Source organism: Lolium perenne, chromosome 2 (assembly GCF_019359855.2).
Source record: "Lolium perenne isolate Kyuss_39 chromosome 2, Kyuss_2.0, whole genome shotgun sequence".
Taxonomy (NCBI): domain Eukaryota; kingdom Viridiplantae; phylum Streptophyta; class Magnoliopsida; order Poales; family Poaceae; genus Lolium; species Lolium perenne.
In genome coordinates this window covers 18,369,004-18,378,756 of record NC_067245.2, presented here as the reverse complement: position 1 = coordinate 18,378,756, position 9,753 = coordinate 18,369,004, and positions in this window count along the sequence as shown.

Genomic DNA, 9,753 nt, shown 5'->3' with positions numbered 1-9,753 from the left:
TGGGTACAGTCTTTGCTGCAGGAGCTAGGGATTTGTTAGGATTGGCCACCTGTTTTATGGTGCGACAAAATAGGTGTTAGATATATTAGAAAAGTTTCCCATAATTTAATCCATGAAAGCAATAAATAAACATGACCAAACTCATTGATATTAAACTAGTCATGCAAAACATCATAGAATAGATAAGCAACAAATATAAAGTGATTGCTAGAAACAACATATTACACATCAACGAGTCTAAACATATTGTTGTAAATAGTGTTTGAAGCATGATTTCAGATATACGTGGTAAGAGCACGTATCGGTCCAGAAGAAGAACCAGCATTGTCGTTGATATTGGAGGTGTCCCAATTGAGAGCTATGCCACCAAAGTGGTTGTTGATGTCTGAGAAGAAGTCGTTGTTGGGAAGAAGTCATCGGCGTCCATGTTGATGTTCGTGATGAAGAAGCCAGCAATCGTGCTAGAGCTAGCGTTCCCCAGAAACCTTATCCCATGTCTCCCGTACAAGATCACAAGAGAAGGGGGTCCGGAGGCCTGCTGCCCCGTCCAATAGTGCACACCAGCAGATGGGATGGAGAAGACCTGTGAGACAATCCAAAGCTCCAAAACCGAGTGGTAGGCGCATAGGATGTGGTGCGGTCTTGTGTTGTGTGTCTGGTGAGGAGCGACCACTCTTTTATAGGCGCAAAGGAGGAGGTGAATAAGCTGCATTGGGAGATGAAATGAAGGGACAAAAGATGAACTGAACATGCAACAATATTCATTCTCCACTACAAGAAAACATTTCAGATGCGTGAGAAAAACAAGAAGAACTCTCGGCTCGTGGCATGGCATGCAATGGAGGACGAGGAGCGCGCATGTAGGAGCCCTCTTCTCATGCTCTTACCACAAGTGGGGCAAAATTCTTATAAGGAGGTCCAACTCTCTATAAACTAGCAAGGTGTGACTAAAATTTTGTCCCACCCGTTGCCATGCGTGAATGGGCCCACTAGGCCTTTGGAATTTTCAGGAGTTGTGGAGTAAGCAAACGGGTTGGGCCTATATTAGCAGAAATTCCAACAATACCCTACCAGATCCCAGAGGCACATAAAGTTTTGCCTTTGGTTCCAAAACATTGTTTCATATACGTGTAATATAATGAAGATTGTTAAGTTGAACATTCTGTAGGGTTTCGTAGCATAGAAAACAAAAAAATCCTACCGCAAGAATGAATAACAAGCCAAGATCTAATCTAGTAGATGGTAGCAACGGGGTGAAGATCTACATACCCTCGAAGATTGCTAAGCGTTAACGAGATAAATCTCGTGGTTGATGTAGTCGATCACTTGCCGCTTTCAAAAGTGCGTAGAAGATCTTGACGGTGCTGCAATCAGGCAGCACCTCCGCACTCGGTCACACGCGCGATGTTGATGAAGACGTCCTTCTCCCCGTTTCAGCAGGCAGCGGATGTAGTAGATCCACCTCGGAATCCTGTGAGCACGACGGCGTGGTGACGGTGATGGTGGAGATCTTCGGCAGGGCTTCTCCTAATAAGCTATGCGGGAGAGAGATGGAGGAGGGAGTAGCTAGGGTTTGGGAGAGGGGGGCACTTGGGCGCCAGCCTTGGTGCCCTTGGGGGTGCGGCTGGCTTGGTGTGTCCGGCCCCTCCCCTCTCCTCCTCTTTATAAAGGTGGAAACCCTAGGGTTTTCCCAAAACCCCTTTGGAGTCTAACTCCAAAACTTACCATAATGGGAAACCTAGGTCAAGTGGGATTGCTCCCTTTCCATGTACCTTGGCCGGCCAAGGTGGTGGAGTCCACCTTGGACTCCACCTTCCCTCTTGGTTGGCCGGCTAGGGTTGGTGGAGTCCATCCGGGACTCCACCTATCATAGTGATCTATTCCGGATGTTTCTAGAGCTTTCTAGTACATTCTAGAAATGCACCGGATCATTCCCAAACTTGGAATATGACTTCCCATATATGAATCTTATTCTCCAGACCATTCCGGAACTCCTCATGATGTCCTAGATACCATCGGAGACTCCAACAACATTCGAACTCCATTCCATATTCCATATCTACTTAAAACAACATCAAAACCTTAAGTGTGTCACCCTACGGTTCGCGAACTATGTGACATGACCGAAACACTTCTCTGATCAATAACTAATAGTGGGACATGGAGATCCATAATAGCTCCCACATATTCAACGATGACTTCATGATTGGAAGAACCATTAACATAAAATACCAATTCCCTTTGCCGTGCGACACTTTGCTTATCCGAGGTTTTGATCATCGGTATCTCTATACCTAGTTCAACCTCATCACCGATAATTACACTTTACTCGTAGCGTGATATATATGACATCCCTTGTGACCTAGTCACATGGTTGCAAGTTAATTGGATGGAATTCCACCGAGAGGGCCCAGAGTATATCTATCCGTCATTTGGATGGACAAATCCCACTATTGATCCACGCGCTTCAACCTATACTTTCCGAATACTTAATGCCACTTTTATAACTATCCATTTACGAAGTAGCGTTTGATGTCATCAAAGCATTCATCCGGTGTAGGTGATTAACATGATCACATGGTCGAAGGATTAGGTTACTATGTATCTTAAAGCTTGAAGCAAAACAAACTTAATGACTTGATCATATGCTACGCTTACTATGGGTGTGTGTCCATCACATCATTCACCTGATGATATGATCTTGTTATTAATAACATCCAATGTTCATGATCATGAAACTATGATCATCTATTAATCAACAAGCTAGTTTAACAAGAGGCTTACTAGGTGACATAGGTATGCCTAATAGGCATGCCGAATAAAGTACCCAGGTTGTATCGAGACGACCGACCCATGGACTCGGGAGGCCCAGAAGATCAGAGTTCCCCGAATAAGGAAAGTAGAGTTGTATTAGGAATTTTGTATCAACAGAGGAAAGTCCCAATGCGCCTCGAGTAGTTTGTGACTTATACGACACGTAAAGCCTTGCCTCCATCGCCTATATAAAAGGGAGCCGAGGGAGAAGTGAGGGATCAATTTTTTTGCCAACAACACCACCGTAACTTTGAGTCAAGTACATTTTCGACTGAACCTTTGAGATATACTTGCCCTCTACTTCTTACGAAACCCTAAGTCTACAATCCGTAGGCATTGAAAATTTAATCCCTTGTCAATTGGTGCCGTCTGTGGGAATTGGAGGCGTCAAGGTCCTGCTCTCGATGGCATCGTCAACATCATCATCAGCAGCAAGCAACATCATGGAAGGAGGTAAACGAGCGCAAACCGATCTCGTCGATTTTGTTCCTCACGATCCTACTTATGTGCATGCATATGCCCATCTGGAGAACTCGACGGAGATGACGTTCGAAAGCTTTCGATTTCTCGTCGAGAAGGAAGGATCACACCGTTTGTTGGCACCGATTTTTTTGGGACCGTTTGCGGCCAAATCAAATCTCTCGGGATCGTCGGCAACATCTGTTGAATCAGGCGAAGAAGTTTCACCGCCACGATTCACCAAGCCCGCCGACGGTGGGGCAATCGACGATCTGTTCGATAACATGACGTTCGGGTCGTTCACGGGATCCGGTCTGGACAGTGACTGATGACCCACAAGTATAGGGGGTGTATCGCAGTATCTTCGATAAGTAAGAATGTCGATCCCAACGAGGAGCAGAAGGTGTTGACAAGCAGTTTCGATGAAGGATTCACTGTAAATGCTCACAGACAAGTATTCAGGGGGTTTTGATGTAACAAATGAATACAGTACGAGTAAGTAAAGTGCGAGAGCAACAATTGCAGCGAGTGGCCCAATCCTTTTTAGCACAAAGGACAGGCCGGTTTGTTTACTTATAATGACCAAACGTTCTCGAGGACACACGGGATTTTAGTCTAGTGCTTTCGCTACATACGGCTAATTAATCTTCATTGTTTTGATAAGTGTTGTGTGGGTGAACCTGTGCTAATGTACCGCCCTTCCTAGGACTAATACATACTTGTGATTATACCCCTTGCAAGCATCCGCAACTACAAGAAAGTAATTAAGATAAATCTAACCATAGCCTTAAACTCTGAGATCCTGCTATCCCTCCTGCATCGATATACCAACGGGGGCTTAGGTTTCTGTCACTCCGGCAACCCCACAATTGGCAAACGAGTACAAGATGCATTCCCCTAGGCCCATAAAGGTGAAGTGTCGTGTAGTCGACGTTCACACGACACCACTAGAAGAATAACACCACAACTTAAATATCATAACATTGAATATTACTCAACCATACTTCACTACTAACATTTAGACTTCACCCATGTCCTCAAGAACTAAACGAACTACTCACGAGACATCATATGGAACATGATCAGGGGTGATATGATGACAAATAACAATCTGAACATAAGCCTTGGTTCAACGGTTTCACTCAATAGCATCAATAACAAGTAGAAATCAATACCGGGAGAGTTTCCCCTATCAAACAATCAAGATCAAACCCAAATTGCTACGGCGGTGACGATGTCCAGCGGTGGAGACGGCGGTGATGATGGTGGAGATGATGATGATGGTGATGGAGATGATGTCCAGCTCGATGACGGTGACGATGGCGTCGATTTCCCCCTCCCGGAGGGAATTTCCCCGGCGGATCTCAGCCCGCCGGAGAGCTCTTTTCTCTCTGGTGTTCTCCGCCCCGCAGAGGCGGCTGTAACTCTTCGCGAGGTACCCTCTGTGGCTTCGGTCTTCGGGACGAAGGATTTCGCGAAGAAAAGGAGGCGAGAGGGGCTGTGGGCCCCCCTCCTCACCAGGCGGCGCGGCCAGGCCATGGGCCGCGCCGGCCTATGGTCTGGGCCCACCTTGGGTCCTCTCGGCTCCCCCTTCTGGCTTCCTTCGTCATCTGGAAAAATAGGATTTTTGGTATAATTTCCTTCCACAGTTGATCTTCCGAAATATTGCGTTCTGACGGTGCTTTTTCCAGCAGAATCCTGGCTCCGGTGCTCGATCCTCCAATAATGATGAAACATGCAAAATAGATGAAATAACATAAGTATTATGTCCAAATATGAAATATATCAATGAATAACAGCAAATTATGATACAAAATAGTGATGCAAATTGGACGTATCAACTCCCCCCAAGCTTAGACTTCGCTTGTCCCCAAGCGAAACTGAACTCGGTAAACAGGACCACATGTTTATGGAGTGAAGAGTCGATCAATAAAATACGGACAAGAAGCATCATATTCATTCACACAAGACATTCTAGTAAACAACTTCCCGATATAACTCAACTTGAAACAAGTATAAGGTAATCACAAATAAAGGTGCATAAGAAATCATATTTGGTGATGGCAAACTTCGTTCTTGGTCAGAGAACAATTAACAGGTTATACTTATCTATCGAGCAATGCTCTCATGTTAAAGTTTATATTGCACAACTTGCATACTCAATCATAATAGTCTCCTCATGATCATTGATAACTTGCAAAGCTATATTCATTCAGATAAAACTTGTACTAAACAAGGAAGAATAAAAGACATGATGAAGCAAATCACAATATAAAGGTTTGATCACAACTACTCAAATGCTTGCTTGAGATGGAGGGAAATAGGTTTACTGACTCAACATAAAGTAAAAGACAGGCCCTTCGCAGAGGGAAGCAGGGATTAAATCATGTGCTAGAGCTTTTCCAGTTTTGAAATCATATAAAGAGAATAAAAGTAATATTTTGAGAGGTGTTTGTTGTTGTCAACGACTGGTAGCGGGTACTCTAACCCCCTTGCCAGACAACCTTCAAAGAGCGGCTCCCATCTTATTTTTATTTTGTGTGGCACTCCTTCCAACCTTTCTTTCACAAACCATGGCTAACCGAATCCTCGGGTGCCTGCCAACAATCTCATACCATGAAGGAGTGCCTTTTTATTTTAGTTTTATTATGATGACACTCCCCCAACCTTTGCTTACACAAGCCATGGCTAACCGAATCCTTCGGGTGCCGTCCATCAATCACATACCATGGAGGAGTGTCTATTTAGTTTAGTTAATTTGGGACTGGGAATCCCATTGCCAGCTCTTTTTGCAAAATTATTGGATAAGCGGATGAAGCCACTAGTCCATTGGTGAAAGTTGCCCAACAAGATTGAAAGATAAAACACCACATACTTCCTCATGAGCTACAAAACATTGACACAAATAAGAGATAGTAAATTTTGAATTATTTAAAGGTAGCACACGAAGTATTTACTTGGAATGGCAGGAAATACCATGTAGTAGGTAGATATGGTGGACACAAATGGCATAGGTTTGGGTTAAGGTTTGGATGCACGAGAAGTATTCCCTCTCAGTACAGGTCTTTGGCTAGCAAGGTTAATTAGCAAGCATAAGAGTTGAAGGAAACAAACAAATATACATGTGATAGAAACAATCATGCATCTTCCTTGTAAGCACAAACAGTTTTAACTTCAGAATAATAAGCTATGAGCTAACAAGAAAGAAAGACAATGAAACAACTACATGTATTTCTCTTTTCTATTTAAACCTCAAAGTGTTGTTGCTATTGACCAATGCTAAGTTTGCCAAAACCAAATAGATTTATTTAATGCTCCCAAAGTGATATCAATACTAACAACAAGATAAATCATATAGTAGAAATTGCAAACTAAAATAAGATGTGCAATACGTAAATGATAAGACTTCTCATTAATATTCCATAACGATAACTCACACCAAGGGATACATAGACGACTAACTAAAGGAGAGATACTTCCAAACTGCAACCCATCTTATATGATAACTTCCCTACTCATGATATGACACTACTTAACAGTAAAAAGTAAAAGATAGTGATGATGTGATACCGCGGCACTCCCCCAAGCTTGGAACAAGCCAAGGGGATGCCAATACCGATGATGAATTACTCCTTCGGTGATGGTGGTGATGAATTCCCGTCATCAGACTTCCAAGGAAGAGGCTCTCCATCAACAAACGACATCTTGGTCTCGGGAATCCTGAAACTAGCAGCATGGCTTATGTGTTTAAACCTGATTTCATACTCACAGTTCTGATTCTGAACGTCATAGAGTTGAGCTTGGAGTTTGTTGGTGGTGTCATGAAGCGAGAGGATGTCGCCCCATAGCTTTGCAGTTTCCTTCTCGTGCTCAGCAATGAGTTCAGACACAATCTTGTGGAAGATATCCACCTCACGCTCGGCCATCTTCTTGTATTTGAAGACCTCTTGTTCTAGCTTCTCCATCCTGTCTTCCAAACTTCCTTCTCCTTTAGGACCCTGAACATCCTTGATCTGCAGTTCTCCCTCAACGAGCAGCAACTCCTTGGGGTGCATCCTCAGCTCCTCCATGTACAAGTTGTCAACATCCTTGCAGGAACTGTCCTTCGGGGTTTCCGACGAAGACATGATGGCTCTAGATCCGAAGCAAATCCTGGCAGAAACAGCTCGAAACAAAACACGTCGAGAAAACGATATACGGACCTCCAGGGGTCCGGGGGATTATATAGCAAAAAATTTCACGACAAAAGGAAAGTACCAGATCGAACCAGAGTCGGAAAGGGGCGATGAGGCGGCCAGCTCATAGGGCGGCGCGGCCTGGTTGGGGCCCGCGCCGGCCTATGGCGGCACGCCCTCGTGCGTCTCCTCCACTCCGTTTCGATCTCGTAATTTTTCATATTTTCCAAAAACAGCAAAAATATTGTTTGGAAAGTAAATTGCGAACCTTTTATTACCAGTACTGTTACCTATTCAAAGTCGAGTTCTGGCGAACTGTCAATTTGTCCTTTGATGAAAGCGTCCGGTGTTTCCACTCGAATAATATCAACATCAACATTATAAGAATCACCTGAGATGTAATGCTTGAGTCTTTGTCCATTCACCACTTGTGTGGCATTGCCTTGGAGAGAGCTAATTTTAATTGCTCCTGAACGATACACCTCCTCAACAACATATGGTCCTTCCCATTTCGAGAGTAATTTCCCTGCAAAGAATCTGAGACGAGACCGATACAATAGGACTTTATCCCCAATATTAAATTCTCTTTTGATAATCCTTCTATCATGCCATTTCTTAACTTTCTCTTTAAAGAGTTTAGCATTTTCATAAGCTTCACTTCTCCATTCATCTAGAGAACTCAATTGCAGCAACCTCTTATTACCGGCAAGTTTAGGATCTTTATTTAATTCTCTAACTGCCCAATAAGCTTTGTGCTCTAGTTCTAAAGGTAAATGACAAGCTTTCCCATAAACCATTTTATAAGGTGACATTCCCATGGGATTTTTATAAGCAGTTCTATAAGCCCATAGTGCATCCTTCAATTTACTAGCCCAATTCTTTCTAGTTTTATTAACAGTCTTTTCCAAGATAGATTTAATTTCTCTATTTGATAATTCTACTTGCCCACTAGTTTGAGGATGATAAGCGGAAGCAATTCTATGATTAATACCATATTTATCAAGAGTTTTTCTAAAACCACCATGAATAAAATGAGAACCTCCATCAGTCATAATATATCTAGGAACTCCAAATCTAGGAAAAATAATATCTAAAAGCATTCTTAAAGAGGTCTCACCATCAGCACTTTTTGTAGGTATGGCTTCCACCCATTTAGTAACATAATCGACAGCAACAAGTATATGAGTGTTACCTTCTGAAGAGGGAAAAGGTCCCATGAAGTCAAATCCCCAACAATCAAACGGTTCAATAACAAGAGTATAATTCATCGGCATTTCATTGCATCTAGAGATATTACCAACCCTTTGGCATTCATCACAAGATAAAATAAACTTCCTTGCATCTTTGAAGAGAGTTGGCCAATAAAAACCTGATTGCAGAACCTTTTGCGCGGTCCTTTCTCCGGCGTGATGTCCTCCATAAGCACTACCATGACATTTACTCAATATCTCTTGTTGTTCATATTCGGGAACACATCTTCGCAGAATACCATCCACTCCTTCTTTATATAAGTGTGGGTCATCCCAGAAATAATGCCTCAAATCATAAAAGAATTTCCTCCTTTGCTGAGCTGAAAAGGTTGGAGGCAAGTACTTGGAAACAATAAAGTTAGCATAATCAGCATACCAAGGACTGTCTCGCGAACTTACCTTTATTGCAGCCAATTGTTCATTTGGAAAACTATCATTAACAGGAACAGGATCATAAGCAATATTTTCCAATCTAGACAAATTATCAGCAACATGATTATCAACACCTTTCCTATCTACAATATGTAAATCAAATTCTTACAACAGAAGTACCCATCTAATAAGCCTCGGCTTAGCATCTTTCTTTTGCATAAGGTATCTGATTGCAGCATGATCAGTATGTATAGTAACTTTTGAATCAACAATATAAGATCTAAACTTATCACAAGCAAAGACTACAGCTAACAATTCCTTTTCAGTAGTAGCATAATTTCTTTGAGCAGCATCAAGAGTTTTACTAGCATAATGAATAACATTCAATTTTTTGTTTACTCGCTGTCCAAGAACAGCACCTACAGCAAAATCACTAGCATCACACATAATTTCAAATGGTAAATTCCAATCAGGAGGTTCAACTATAGGAGCAGTTGTTAAGGCTTTCTTTAGAGTTTCAAAAGCTTCCTTACAATCATCATCAAAAACAAAAGGTACATCTTTTTGAAGAAGATTAGTAAGAGGCTTTGAAATCTTGGAGAAATCTTTAATAAACCTCCTATAAAACCCAGCATGACCAAGAACACTACGAATACCTTTAACATCCCTAGGATAGGGCATCT